This window comes from Macrotis lagotis, chromosome 1 (assembly GCF_037893015.1).
Source record: "Macrotis lagotis isolate mMagLag1 chromosome 1, bilby.v1.9.chrom.fasta, whole genome shotgun sequence".
Classification (NCBI taxonomy): Eukaryota; Metazoa; Chordata; class Mammalia; order Peramelemorphia; family Peramelidae; genus Macrotis; species Macrotis lagotis.
In genome coordinates this window covers 786,589,959-786,606,849 of record NC_133658.1, presented here as the reverse complement: position 1 = coordinate 786,606,849, position 16,891 = coordinate 786,589,959, and positions in this window count along the sequence as shown.

The window sequence follows — 16,891 nt, the reverse complement described above, 5'->3', positions numbered from 1 at the left end:
TCAGACTTCCCTTAAGCAAAGCATAGCTGGTATAATAAAAAAAGGGAATCCAAGTTGGAATGTTTTTTACTAATATCAGGTATTGACTTTGGAGCAAGTGGAGCAGATGCTTCAGGTGTCCCCCCACAAATCACCAGACATTGCCACCATATCCCTTCTTGCTGATGCCTGAAATTCCACTTTGAAAGACTCAACCCTTTGTCTTCTCTCATAATGTAAATACTTCAAAATCACAGTGATAGACAAAAAGTAATTCTTTCAGAATTAAAGAATTGAAATCTCTTCTTTGACTGGGAATGATGGTTCTGGGATTTATGGACCACCAGTAATTAAGAGTGCATTTTTAAAAGATGATAATTTTTTTTTGCTTTGAGTATGTTAGACATCAAACATTCTCATGGAACTTCCACAGCTTCTCTTCTACATTTTCCAAGTTATAGAGATAATGTCCTCTTGATACATAAGAGAAAGTTGTTTAAATTACATTTACGGAATAGATACACCCAATTTCTCCTATTGTGTAACTATTAAGAGTTATTGTTTATTTTCCTTTTCATTTTGATTGTTATCAAGACAGATTGTCTGAATTGTGTGAGAACCAAGCTTTTCCATCCCAAGGCACTCCCCTCAAAAGAAAAACTGAAGATACCTAAGAGAAAGGTAATGATTTGTAAATCAAGGTGGAGAGCAGCAGGAAAGGTGGAACTAAAAATATAAGTGGAGGGATTATCCTTAATGAGGGCCAAGGGCAACTATAAAACTTCCTTTGACAGGAAGGTAGGAGGAAAACTTCAGTGACATTGTGAGGTAAAGTAAAGAGAAAATGAAGGAAATCATGTTGCGTGCCCTTCCTCTTCTCAACAAAAAGTAGAAGGCAAGGACACCTGCTGGGGTGGAGAGCGAAAAGTATTAAATTATAATGGCATCAATTGCCAGATAACCATTATAGAGTCTTTCCTCTCCAGAGATGATTTTCTAGGTCTCATGCAAACTCAAAAATCTTGGGAACTCATGGGAAAAATGATGCAAACTCACTTAAACCACTTTGAAGTTTCCCAAGATTTTTTCCAGGTCCTTTATAGCCTTGGCAACTGACACAGGCAAAGAAAGTGCCTCTTCAGAGATGAGCAAGAACCTTTTAAATCTCTTATCGCTTGGGGTAGAGTGGACAGGTAAAGTTTAAGCAGCAGCAATAGCAGAAATACCTCCATTTTCTAAGTCATTAACTGAACATAAGCCACAAAGAATCTCTCTTGGCTACTGTGTCTACAGACTCCTAGGACACTGCTGCCATTCCTCATCTTTCTTGAAGGCAGGACTTCTTAACTTTTTTTGTTTCTTGGGTATCTGGGAAAGCTTTATGAACTTTTTCAGAAAAATGCTTTTAACACATAAAATAAAATGTATAATATTACAAAGGAAACCAATTACACTGAAATATAGTCATCAAAAATGTACTTTAAGGTTTAGAGATATCAAATTAAAAATCTCTGGTCTAAGAATTTTGCTTCTGATCTTGAGACTTCAACACCATTCTTCAGAAGCCTTCTTACCCTGGAACATTCCCTGCTGTCCTCTTCTCCCATGGATGCATCCCTTGGACCTAGGCCATCCCTGGGTCCATCCCTCATTTCTTTCCCAGTTCTACTTATGACTCTGGACTTTGCCATTATATCCCTCTCTACTTCCTTTTGTGTGGTATCTCCTCCAATACCATTAGAATGTAAGTTGAGCTACTGTCATCTTTTATGCTTGCATTTGAATCCTCAACATAGTATGCAGCATCTAGTCAATGCTTAATTAATGTTTGTTGCCTCACCCCAGTACCTGATTTCATCTTACCTCTGATAGGAACCCTATAACCTAACAATTACCTATACTCTTTGTGCCTGTACCTAGCAACTATTGAGAAGAATGAAATAGATTTTATATAAATTAAATTGTCAATAAAACTTGATGAAACTGAGAGTGCCCAATGCCAGCTGATCTAGGAATAACAATGAATGAGCACTAGAAGCTGACAGAGGTCACAAAGAGGAAACTTAGGAAACTCTAAAGACTGAGTGATTTTAGACTGAGATCCTGGTGTCTCTACCTTCTAGGTGTAGTTTCCTCCCACTCAGCCTCTATTCTATGCTGCTTTGAGAAGCTAAAAAGAAGAGCAGACTCAAGAATAGAGAGGGAAATCGTGCATCATTTGTGGTGTTACTGTGACTTTCTTGGGCTGTCTCCTGAGTTCACTTAGCCTGCTCCATTGTGGGCTGGTCAAGAACAGAAAGGAACAGAGGTCTCTATCAGCAGCCAGAAAACAGAGAGGGAAAGGGCTCTCTCCTCAGATCCAGTTTGCATTGCATCTGGTGAAGAAAGACCAGGGCTTCTCCAGAGTTTCTGCCTCTGCTTCTGATGATTCATCTTAAGGGAATATGAATCAAACATCTAGAAATTCTGTTGGTTATACATCTTTGTCTGGTTGTTGGAAGAGAGTCTTGGAGAACACAACAAACTGTGTCAAGTCCTAAAACTCTTCCTTTATATAAACTATGCTAGGAACTGGGGAGATAGTGACAAAACAAAACAATAAAACCTGGTCCTAACCTCCAAGGAGTTTACATTCTACTTGAGGGTGTGAAGTGTTTGGATATACAATTATTTAAATAGAAAAGAAAGTGTCAGACCATTTAAGGATGGAAAGAATAATAACAATATAGGAGATGAGGAAAGACTTCCAGTAAGAGATAGTTACAGATACTACCATAATCACTCAAGTCATCTTGTTGGGATAATTTACTGCTCAATCTAGTTGCTTTCAAGTTTTAAATAGAAATATGGATAATTGGATTTTACACACACACACACACACACACACACACACACAAACAAAAACACATTTATGTCTAATGGCAATCATTTCTGGGACTGGGGGGAAGGGAAAAAGGAAAAAATAAATATGATAACTTTTATATATTTAAATGGAAAAGCAAATTGTTTATTAAAGTTTGCAGTTTCATATGCAGTTTCATTTTTACAATACTATTTTACTGAAATGTTTATTTTATCTCATAAAATTTTTTAAAATTAAAAATAAATTTATTTTTTTTAAATAAATAATACCTGAGTCAGTCTTTAAAGGAAGCCAAGGAGTCTAAGCAGAGAAAAGGATGGAAATGTTTTATATTCAGGATACAACCTGTACCAAGCCATAAGATGCCATTATCTTTTGATATAGTTTTTTGATTTGGTTATCCTGGGATCCTAAGCTTTTATAGTCTCATTTAATTGTATCATTTGGAAAAAAAAGAAAAAAGACAGTCAAAGCACTTTAAACAAGAGACAGCTAATTAAGAAACCAGTTTGAGATGAAGAGGAGGGGGACAAAGAAGGCTCTAGAAGAACCATTTTTTTCCTATTACATGAAATGAATGTTCAGCACTTTCACAAGACTACCATAATCACTCAAGTCATCATCTTGGGATAATTTTCAACCTAATTACTCTCAAGTTTTAATCACATAATATAGTACCACCATTATGCATCACAGATTATATTGTGACCTTTTTTTTTCTATTTATCTCTCCAAATGACTGGGGTTAGGGGGATGATTTAGTGATGTCTGAGAGGAGGTAAAGAACTGGCTGAATGACCTTATATATATATATATATATATATATATATATATATATATATATATATATATGTATATATATATGTATATACATACATTCCTATGCATGTATATATGATGTATGTATGTATGTGATGTATGTGTTTGAGAGAGAGAGAGAGAGAGAGAGAGAGAGAGAGAGAGAGAGAGAGAACTATCGATCCTTGGTAAATTGTAGTTAGTCTATGACCTTAGAGCAAAACTATTTCTCACTTAGAAACAAGGTGCAAGGAGTGGTTCATTAACTATTTATATGAGGAAGAAAAGTAGGAAAATTAGTGCATTTTTCCCCTCATAATTCAAGTCAAAGAAGTACTGAAATATGATCCTATTGAGGGAAAAGTGGATTGGGTATTTTATTTCCCAGGTGATGGCTCTAATTTCCTCCTACACTTTGGCACCCTTAGTTGGACTGTTATTTTGCTTGAATTGGAGGCTGTTTGAGGAAAACAACCTCTGTGTATGTTGACACTGCCTTGGTTTCAAGCAGAGCTGAATAGATTTCATGTAAATTAAGTTGTCACTTAATCAGGACTAAGGGAAGATATTTCTTGGCCTGTGCCCTAAGCAGAGAGAATCACCCACTCTTCTTTCTACATGACACCAGGATTATGGCAGTCCTTTTAGAGCCAGGACATTTGTACAGCCCCTGGAAGAAAAGAAGGAGAAATAGAAGCAAGGAGTTTGATCCTTCCTTTTCCTCAGAAAAAGCAAAGAGTACAAGGACAATATTAAGAAAAAAGATTTGTCTCTGGTGTGCTCTAGCCTCCCTATTCTCTTCCCTTCCCTTGCTTCTTCTCAGATACTCAACATCCTCATGGATCATAGATATGGAACTGGAAAGGACCTTAAAATCAACAGATTTCAACTTTTAATTTTTACAGATAGGAAAATTGAGGCAGAATCACACAACTCATCTCTGAGACAAAAGCCAGGTATGATGGCACATACTTATAAACATGTATTCTTTGTTACTAGAAAGGCAGGGTGGTGAATTATAGGAATTCAGAGCTATAAAAGGGCCAAGGTCAATTGGGCGTCTAAGGATGACCAGGACAAATATAGTGAAGGAGGCAAAAAGGCTGCCATAAGGGGGGGTGAACCAGGCCAAGTCAAGAACAGAGCAGTAATGCCAAGAAGTAAGGGAGTAGACTAGTGAGTGGTGTTATCTCTGTTTTACACATGAGAAAACTGAGTCAAGGAGAACTAAATGACCTTTTCCCTTTAATCACATCTACAGTAAATGTGAGGGGTTGGATTCAAACCCAAATCTTCCTAACTTTCTGACCAGCATTCTATCCACTAAGTCATACTACTTATATTAATTTAAGGAGATTAAAATTTTAAGGGAATGAAGTTCTGAATGGTAAGATTTATAGACACTGACGAATTGAAAGGGTGAGGTAAAGTGGAAAGAGAGCAGAGTTAGGCCTTCAGCATATTGAGAAAATCTATTACTTCTCATTGTTGTCTTTGTACCTCCAGCAAGCAACACAAAGACTTATTTGTGTGTGGGGGCCTGTCCATGGCCACATTGATAATATGTGACAAAGGCTGATCTTAGCTTTTCCTTTCTCCAAAACTATCCTTCTCTCCACTCAGCCACACTCCTTCACAGAAACATATTGGATATATAATAAATGTTTATTAAATTAATATATTGAAGTTAAGGTCACCTCCCTATTATGATGTAGAATTGGAATACACTTTTAGTGAAAAATTCAGACATTTTTCTGTACTATCAGACTCTTTTGTGACCCTCATTTGGGGTTTTCTTGGCAATGATCCTGGAAAGGTTTGCCATTTCCTTCTTCAGCTCATTTTATAGATGAAGAAACTGAGGCAAACAGGTTTTAGTGACCTACTTAGCTACACAGTGACCTACACAGCTAATATATATATCTGAGACTGGATTTTAACTCATGAAGATGAGATTTAAGCATAGTATTCTATCCACTGCTGCCTAGCTGACCCCGTGAAGAATTTCATTCTATTTATAATGTGTTCATCTCTATGATGTCAAAATACTTCTCTTCTTAAGAATGAGATTTGGATTTCTGGATTTTTTAAATACTGCCTCTTTGATAAGTGATTTACTTTTGCTTTATTAAGTGGTATATACACCATTTTCTTCCTAGTATAATGCTAACTCCTTGAGAGTACCCTCATGAAGGTATGTATGAATCAACACATATACTTTTTTTGACATAGTCAGGTAATCAGAACCAAAGAAAACAATATACCCAATGACCCCCAAAATGTACCCACTCCCATTATCCCATAGTTAGTAATTACATTTCCTAATAAAAACCTCACATAGCTCTGGAGTGGTGCTTTTCTCTGACTGGTGAGAATTAACTGTATCAAGACACCCCTGACCATGACCCATGGTCATCTTGTCAGACAGTAAACAAATTAACAGTATCATTGATTCTGGAGAGAGCAAATCACTGGATTGTCCCAGGGCTCCGCTCATTACCCTTCTACCTTTCCAAATGGAAACTCCCTTGTCTACCACTCCTCCATGTGTGTTCTCTTCCCTATTTGGATGTCAGCTTCTTATTGGCAGGAACTGTCTCTCCCTTTTACATTTACTTCTCCAGGGCTTAGTATAGTGTCTGGTCTACAGGAGGTATTTAATAAATGATTTTTTTCAGTACTTCACAGCACCTCTCATCTTTAGAGAGTAGAAAGAATTAAACTTAATCAAGATTCCATTGGAAAGAGAAAAGATTTGAGAGGAAGAACTTGGGGAAGAGGAAAAGAAGGTAAGATCAGTTAAGATGAGGCAAGAGGTTCATGTGAGAAGAGAAAGGAAATTGGGCATGACAATAAGATTGTAAAATGAAGGTGGCCAAAAATATTTATGAGAAAATAGGGTTTGCAGTGTATTTTAAATATTGTCATCTATGAATCTCACCATAATCCTGTGAAGTAGATATATGTAGGTATAAAAATTCCCATTACAGATGGAAAACTGAAATTTTGAGAGGTCAAATGACTTGCCTTGACCTCATGTTCAAAGTTGCTTCCACTTAACTGTGTTGTCTCTGCCACATGTACTTCTTTTGATGATGGACATGTTGTGACTAAAATGTTACATTCACACACTATAGTCATGCTTACAGTCAAGATAGGTGGAAAAGGCACAGAACTTGGAGTCAGATCTGGCTTTAATTTTCTCTTCTATTATTTACTTACTGTATGACTTTAATCAGGTCACTCATCATCTCTGAGTCTCAGCTTCTTCATGCAGAAAATTGAAATAAGAATATATATACACAGTTCATACCTCACAAGGTTGTGGATGTAACGGGGGTTGGGCACATGCACATATGCTTACATCTTTTTAGCATGATATCTCACCATGGATGGGAACAGACAACTGCTTCCAGAGAATCCTAATGCCATTTAAGGGAAATGTTGTAGAAAGAGTAGAGCACATGTGGAATTCCTGCAATTGGTTCTGGTTGGGTAATAATGTGATTAGGAGAAGGCTTTTTCTGAAGACTGTAAAAGCAGAACTGGCAGCACCTTCCAAAAGCTTTGTATGGACTTTTGTCTACTTTGTCTGGTCACCTTTGGTTATTCCTTGGCTCCACGGTCTTTAGTTATGCTCTGGTGATTTGGTGGTGTCTAGTAATGGACTATGCTGTAAGAGAAAGGTCCATGAGATTTTCTTACCTAACTAAAAAGTTCATATAGACCTCTCCAAAAATAGGCCTGGGCTCTTGAAGTTATCATTCATTTCCACCCTAGGTTTCACCTAGAATGGTGATTGGCCCCCACCAACTTGATTGTGGAGGAGTTAGCTACTTCTCTCCAGGCTGGGCGTTTCCATTGGCCCAGCACTGATATCTCAAGAAATAATTACTTCTCTATTCCAGCTCAGAAGAATGACCCAACAGCTCTACCACATCTCAATATCAATGTTATGAGATCAATGCTATATAGGAAGTTAACGAAGCTTTGAGTCTACTCTCCCAGAGCTGAGGTGAAATGAAGGACACTACCATATAATAGGAAATATTTTTGTTTGTTCTTATTATTTCTTTTCTTTTTTTCTTGTTAATCCATTCCTATTTAGGGATTTCATTGCCAGTTCATTTTTACAGATGAGGAAACTGAGGTAAATTGGGTTAAGTGCCTTACTCAAGTTATCTGAGGCAAGGTTTGAACCCACAAAGATTCCAGACCTAACACTATCCACTGAACCATCTAGCTATCCCTTTTAAAGCTAATCTATGTCAAATGATTAATTGGTCCTGGGGCACAATTGCTCGTCACTTTGCAAAGAGAGGAATGAGTGGGGACTCCAAATAATTGTGAGAGAAAAGCAACAGCCCACAAATCCCTGATGGTATATACCCTAGAATTCTCAGGGAAAATATAGCCAACCTGGCCCAGAACATGTAGGGTACTTGAGGAAAGTGTACTTTTCAAAAGTTTTCATAAATGTAAACTCTTATTGTGTCTCAATCTAATTGATAGTTAAGGCATTTTAGTTTCTCCTGGGATAGAGGGGGAAAAAACCATCATTGCTTCAAGGGATAAACAAAGTGCTTCTTTCAAACATAACCTCATTTCCACTCCTAAGAAAAGCACATAGTTAAATTGTGGTGAAATGATTGGGATCTCTTTCCCCTATCTAAGGGAAAATATCTGACACAGCTAGATTAACAAGACTTTCATCTGGAAAAACGGACACCTGTCGGAAGGGATTGGTAACTCTCCAGAGACTGAATTTCATAATGCAGTATTAGTTATTGCCTTGGAAGAAATCCAGTTCTCAAAGGACACAAGCCCTTTTTTGATTCTTAGCTGTAGGTTTTTGACATTTTCATCCTCAGAGCCAGATCAGGAATTTTGATATTCAACTTTACAAGATCTCTTATACCCTGGATGTTTTATAATCACTCCTACAACTCAAGGGTTACAGTTTCTGTTGACTTTTCTTCATAGCATACGCAAAACTATAATTCTATGGGGAATATTTGTTTTCATATTGGGAACTCACTGTAGGGTCACCTGAAAAAGCAACATTACAGCTAAGGATGACTATGCAAGGGTGAGAAGTCCAAGCAGGAGAAAACAGAGCTCAGCACCCCATTAGTGTATTTCATTTTGAAAGTTGTCTCCCCTGGATAAACCAGAGGTGATTTTTCTTCTTAGTCCATTCTCATTTCATTTTTATTTATTCACTGATTTAAAAAAATAACATAGGTCAAAAATAATTCATCCCAGTAATATAGACTGCCTGCATGATAATACATGGAAAAGCTATAAAATAGGGAAGAATAAATCTTGATTCATCATCTGAATTCAGACAACTGAAAAATCCAACTGCTCTCAAGTACCTGGATATTTGGTGTCATATAATTCTCATGTTTTAGGTTTCATCTGAATGCAAAACTTGGGCTATACATAATTATGTGAGACAGCTTGGCAGTATAGTGAATGGAACTTGGACCTGTAGTCAGTCTCATACTCACTGATTTTGTTGCTTCATTTTACTCATCTGTAAAATTTTGCTGCTCAATTGTTTTTCAGTCAAGTCAAACTCTTTATGACCCCATTTAAGGTTTTCTTGGCAAAGATATTGGAGTGGTTTTTCATTTCCTTCTCCAGCTTATTTTTACAGATGAAGAAACTGAGACAAACAGAAGTGACTTGCCCGGGTCACTCAACTAGTAAATCTGAGGGCAAATTTGTAAGGGAAGATGAGTCTTTCTAATTCAAGACACTCTTTCCATTGCACCACCTCACTGCCTCCATCTTTAAAATAGGGATAACAAGAATACCTATCTCCAAGGGTGGTTGTGTGGAGCAATTTAATATTTGGACTTGGGAATGGAAGGGGATATCTAGAAGAGTTTTATTTTTTGAATTGATTTTTACCTATAAAGAGTTGAGAAAATAAACTGATAAGGCACTTGTTCATTATAGGGCTCTACCATGTCCTTTAAAAAATATTTTATTTTATCCCAAATACATGTAAAAGGTATTTTTAACATTTGATTTTTTAAGCTTTGAGTTCCAAATTCTATCTCTCCCTTCTTTCTCTCTTCCTTCCCAACACAGTAAGCAATATAATATGAATTATACATGTGCAATCATATGAAACATTTCCATATTTTTGATTTTATGCAAGAAGAGAGAAAGAAAGAGAGAGAGCAAGAAAGAAAAAGAGAGCAGAAATAAAGGAAGGAAGGAAGGAAGGAAGGAAGGAAGGAAGGAAGGAAGGAAGGAAGGAAGGAAGGAAGGAAGGAAGGAAGGAAAATCATCCTGCTTGGCATTTCTTTTAGCACAATAATATTTCACTGTGATCACATACCACAACTTATTCACTTATTTCCCCAGTTGATTTGGATCCCTTCAATTTCCAATTCTTAGCTACCACAAAAGAGCAGCTAAAAATTTTTTGTGCAAATAGGTCCTTTTTCTATCACAAAAATCTCTTTAGGATACAGTAAAAAAGTGGTATTGCTGGATCAAAAGGGTGTGTGTGAACTTCAGACATAGTTCCAAATTCCTCTCAGAATGATTGGAGCAGTTTGTGACTCCACCAACAGTGCATTAATGTTCCACTTTTCCTACATTCCCAACAACATTGATCATTTTCTTTTTTTATCATATTAGCCAATTTGACAGGTATGACGTTGGCATCTAAGGGTTGTTTTAATTAGCATTTCTCTAATCAACAGTGATTTAGAGCATTTTTTCATGTGGCCATAGAGAACTTTGATTTCTCTGTCTATCTTTTGATATAACATTTGGAAAGCACTTAACATAGTGTCTGGAATATAGTAGACACTTATTAAAATGTATATTCCTTTTTTCTTGTGAATACACATGAAATATATTTTTATTTATATTCTACAAAATGTAATTGGGGTGGCATAATTATAGTCAATGCCAAGGAAATGGGAAGAGAACACATGAAGAAGGATTTATGCAATAAATGTAAATTTACAGAGAAGTTGACTTTGTCTTAATCTTAAGAAAATGTATCCTTAAGCAAGGAGTTAAGCTATATTAAGTAAAGATTCATAGATATTAAAAGTGTGATGATCAGCTCTCTGTGGGGGATAAAAATTTGTAATAAAATATTTTTTTAACTTTAGTTTTGCTGTTGAATAATTTCGAATTATGAAGAAAGGATAAGAGTCTTGTTCTGTTAAAAATCAGATTGTTTCATTCCCCAGGACAAAATAACTCTGAGTGAGTGAATTAGGAATACCAAGGGGAAAAGAATGGTGTATTAACTTAAACCCTAAAAGGGAATTTAATACTCATATTGTGCAACAAAGATGTTTGGGAAAAGTAAATTAAATTCTGTTTTAAATGGCAGGTAAATTTAAGCCAAGAAATTGGATCGATCATCTTAAAAGAGACCTAAGCTGCCCACTAGGTGGAACAAAAGATAATCCAATATTTACAGAAGTTCAAATAATTAAGTTGGTGTCTAGGTATGTCATTGTACTTAGTGGTGTATTTTTTAACATTTACTCTGTGATTTTTCCTAATTGCTAAGTACAATGAATGAATTTTTTTACCTCAATAAACATACTTATGTGCATACTACATATGTGTATGTACATAAATATAATAAACATGTTATTGATTATTTGAAAGGCTATCATGTAGAAGGGATTATATTCTTTTAGCTTCAGAGGGCAGACCTAAGAACAAGAGGTAGAAACTGCAAAGAGGGGACTGGAAAAAAAGAAAAACTTCCTAAAATTTCAAGCAATTCAAATGTAGAATGGAATGCCTTGGAAGGTAATGGATTTTCCCCTCACTAACAAATCCACCATATCATACTGTTGGTTCCTATTGAGTTTGCAGTCCCCTCAAGTTCCCATATCTTTTTCAGGAACATTATTGTCAAGCCTTCCCCATATTATATATGTTAGGTTGTCTTTTTAAAAGACTTTACATTGGTCTCTATTGAATTTCATTTTATTATAATGAATCCAGCTTTCTAAATTGCAAGATCTTTTTGGCTCCTGACACTGTCATCTAGTGTATTAGTTACCCTTCTCAGTTTAATATCATATTCAAATTTGATAAGCATGCCAACTCTTCTTTTATCCAAGTCACTGATAAAAATTTAAACTGATGAACTATCCAGGACCTAGTACAGATCATGAGGAAATACTAGTAGAGGCCTCTGACTATCCTGACATCAAAGGTTTAATATCTATTTTTTGAGTCTGGCTATTTAATTAATTCTGGATCAATGTCATTACTTTAGTTGTTGTCAGTTTTATTACAGGGATTTTTTCTTATATTAAATAACCACATTCTGAACATTTCCATATAGATAATAGAACAGAAAAAGAGTATTGAATATCTCTGTGATCTCTACTTTTAAATATTTTATTTTCTTTTGAAGTATATAATAAATACAACAAAGCTGCCCTGACCTCTTTGATTCCTTCTGCTTTCTTTGGAGAATTTTAAAAAATATTTTAATGACCCTTTCTTTTTTTTCTTTTTTATTTCAGTAACCCTAATTCTAAAATTTCTTTCTTCATCACTGCTACCCACAGTTTTTCAATGAAAAGGAAAACAGAACAAAAAGTCTTCTACCAAATATAAATCATCAAGTAAAAGAAATTCCCACATTGGTGGTATCTGAAAATTTATCACAATTTGCATCTTGAATCCATTATCCTTCATCAGGAGATGGGCAGCACACTTCATCATCAGTCTTCTGTAATAAAGGCTTGTTATTGCATTGATCAGAGTTCCTAAGTCTTAGGTATTTCATTTTTAATGTTGCTATTATATAATTCATCATCTTGGTTTTATTCATTTCATTTTGCATCCGTTCATGCAAGTCCTCAGGTTTCTCCGAAACTAGTGTCTTCAGCATTTATAGTAACTCAAATATCATCACTTGTTTAACCATTCTCTCTATATATAACTATATGTAGTTTTATATATATATATATATATATATATATATATAAACTTTATATACTTATTTTCAAACATGTAAATATATTGTATATATTTGAAAATAAATATGTATGTAAAGTACACATTTATACATTCTTTCCCTTTAATATTTGTGGAACATGGGCCCTACATGCTCACTATATATCTCTTTAATACACTATTTTATAATTTTTCCTGAAATCAAAAACAGACTCATTGACTTAAAGTTTACTGTTTTGAGGCTTCCAACCAAGATGGTGGAGAGAAGTCAGGCACTATGCTAAGGTCTCCTGGCTTTCCCTCTGAACTGATATAAAACAAGCCTCTTAACAGAATTCAAATCCACAAAACCAAGAGAAGAACAAAGGAGAAGAACACCTAACAACAAGGTCTGTCTCAGGGGAATGTGGATGAGCTGGGGGGCAGAGAGCAGAGAGCCAGCGCAGGGGTGGTGGGGTGATATCTGAACTAACTCTAAACAGCCATGGAAGCTTTTGACTTTGTAATCCAGCAAGTTTGGAGGAAGAGTTCCAGTGCAGAGGATGGGAGAGCTCCAGCAAGACTAGACATCAATCCTGTCAGCTCTGTTTGCCCGGAAGACCAGGGCCCATATTCTCAATGCAGTCCCCATATTTCCAGTTGATTAGCTACACAGCATTGTTCAAGGATAATTCAGACCCTGCTACTCCCCCCCCACCCCACCCCTAGGCTTAGGGAATAGACAACAAATCAAGGTCACAAATATTTCAGAGAAAGCCTCTAGCACCCCAGTGGTCAGCCCACTTGGAGTTACTAAAGTCAGTCAGCAAAGCCTCTAGGGTTTTCAAAACCAAAAGTCTGTGAACCAGCCCTTCCCCCAACACAAGATCCTAGGAAAATGAAGAAAGGCCATTAAGAGGGGGCTCCTTTGAAAACTACCTCAAAAACCAAAGACCCTAACTCAGAGAAAGCTAGAACTTCTGAGGAGAATATGAATTGGTCTCCAGACCAGAAAGACATCTTAGAAAAGATCAGGAAGAAGTTTAAAAACCATGTGGAAAAAGTGGGAAAAGAAATCCAGGAGAAAATTAATACCTTACAAGAGAAAATTAACATCTCGCTACAAAAAAAAATAATTCTCCCAAAATCATAATTGGGCAAAAAGAAAACTCCTTCAAAAATAGAATTGACCAATAGGAAAAGTTAAAAAAGAAAAAAAGTTCTCAGAAAAAAAAGAATGGAATCTGTGGAAACTAATGACTTCATAAGACAAAAAGAATCTGTTAAAAAAAAAACCAAAGAATCTAAAATATAGAAGAAAACATAAAATACCTCATCAGCAAAACTGCTGACCTAAAGAAAAGATCCAGAAGAGACAACTTAAGAATCAATGGGCTGGGGTGGCTAGGTGGTGCAGTGACTAGAGCACCAGCCTTGGAGTCAGGAGTACCTGGGTTCAAATCTGACCTCAGATACTTAATAATTACCTAGCTGTGTGGCCTTGGGCAAGCTACTTAACCCCACTGCCTTACAAAAAAAAATAGTTGTTGAAAAAATACATCAATCGCCTTCTGAAAGGGATTCCAAAATGAAAACAAGTAAGGAATGTGCTCAAATTTCAGAACTATTAGATAAAAGAAAAATTCCTGCAACCAGCCAGAAACAAACCATTTAGATACCAAGGAGCCACAGTAAGGCTTACACAGGACCTGGCTGCATCAACATTAAGGTATTAAAGGGCCTGGAATATGATATCCTGAAGAGCAAGGGAGCTTGGAATGCAGCCAAGAATTTACTATCCTGCAAAAACTGAGGTTTCTCTTCCAGGGGGAAGAGATGGACATTTGATAAAATAGGAGACTTCCAACTTTTCCTGATGAAAAGATCAGTGCTAAATAGAAAATTTGGACTGCAAACAAAAAACTTAAGAGAGACATGAAAAGGGAAAAAGGGAAAAGAAAAACAAATTGCTAATAAGATGAAACTGGCTACATCCCCACTTGGGAGAAATTCTCATAACTCTTTAGAATTGTAACTCTATTAGAGAGAACATAATTAGCCAGAAGTAATGGACACTCCTAACTTGTCTGTGACAAGATTTGGATTTAGATAAATCTAACCATAAAATATACAAGAAGGAAGTTAAGGAGGTAAATAGAATGTTAGAAAACCTAGACATGACAGAACTTTGGAGAAGATTGAATGGGGATAGAAAGGAATATACTTTTATCCTGCAGTACATGACACTTACACAAAAATTAATCACTTACTAAGACATAAAAACCTTATAATCAAATGCAGAAAGATAGAAATAATGAATACTTCCTTCTCAGATCATAATGCAATAAAAATCACGTGCAAGAGATATATCTAAAACTAATTGGAAACTAAATAACCTCATTTTAAAAAAAATAAGTGGATCAAACAACAAACTATAGAGAGATTTAATAATTTATCCCTTATAATGACAATAACAAGACAACATACCAAAACTTATGGAATACATCCAAGGCAGTTATTAGGGGATATATTATATCTTTAACTGCTTATATAAATAAAATAGAGAAAGAGGAAATCAATAACTTAAGCATGCAACTAAAAAAATTGGAGAAATAACAGATAAAAAACCCAGTTAAATACCAAATTAGAAATTCTAAAAATTAGAGAAATTAATAAAATTGAAAGCAAGAAAACTATTGAACTAATTAATAAAACAAGAGTTGGTTTTATGAAAAAACAAATAAGATTGATAAACCTCTGGTTAATTTGGTTTAAAAAAAGAAAGAAGAAAACCAAATTGCTAGTATCAAAAAAGAAAAAAAGGTAAACTCACCACCAATGAGGAGGAAATTAAAGTAATAATTCAGAATTATTTTGCTCAACTGTATGCCAATAAATTTGATAATCTAAATGAAATGGATGAATATTTACAAAACTATAAGTTGCCCAGGTTAAATGAAGATGAAATTAAATAGCTAAATAGCGCAGAAAAAGAAACTCAACAAGCTATCATTGAACTCCCTAAGAAAAAAATCTCCAGGGCCAGTTGGATTCACAAGTGAATTCTATCAAGCATTTAAGGAACAGTTGGTTCCAATTCTATATAAACTCTTTGGAAAAATAGGTGAGGATGGAACTCTGCCTAACTCCTTTTATAACACCATTATGGTGCTGGTACCTAAACCAGGAAGAGTCAACACAGAGAAAGAAAATTATACACCAATTTCCCTAATGAATATGGATGCCAAAATCTTAGATAAAATCTTAGCAAAGTGATTAAAGCAAGTTGTCACTAGGATAATACACTATGACCAAGCAGGATTAATCCCAAGAATGCAGGGTTGATTCAATATTAGGAAAACTGTTAGTATAATTGACTATATAAATAACAAACCTAACAGAAATCATATGATTATCTCAATAAATGCTGAAAAAGACTTTGACAAAATACACCATTCCTACTAAAAACACTAAAGAGCATAGGAATGAATGGATTGCTCCTTAAAATAATTAGCAGTATCTATCTGAAACCATGAACAAGCATTATATGAAATGGGGATAAGCTAGAGGCATTCCCAATAAAATCAGGGGTGAAACAAGGATGCCCATTATCTCCACTAGTATTCAGTATTGTATTAGAAATGTTAGCTTAACCAATAAGAAGAAAAAGAAATTGAAGGAATTAGAATTGGGAAGGAACAAAACTTTCACTCTTTGCAGATGACATGATGGTATACCCAGAAAATCCTAAAAGATCATCTAAAAAACTACTTGAAACAATGAACAACTTTAGCAATGTCGCAGGATATACAATAAATCCTCATAAATCCTCAGCATTTCTATATATTGATAGTTAGACACAGCAGCAAGAGCTAGAAAGAGAAATTCCATTTAAAGTAATTTCAGATAATATAAAATAATTGGGAGTCTCTGCCAAGGTAGACTCAGAAATTCTATGAAAACAATTATAAAACACTCTTTACACAAATACAATCAGATTTAAATAACTGGGCAAAAACCAACTTCTCAGGGATAGGCTGAGCTAATATAATAAAAATGACAATTCTACCTAAATTGATCTACTTATTTAGTGCCTTATGAATCAAACTTCCAAAAAATTACTTTAATGAGCTGGAAGAAATTGTAACTAAATTCATATGGAGAAACAAAAAGTCAAGAATATCTAGGGATTTAATGAAAAAATGCAAAAGAATGTAACATAGCCTTACCAGATGTAAAATTATATTATAAAGCATCAGTCATCAAAACAGTCTAGTACTGGCTAAGAAGTAGAGTGGTGGATCA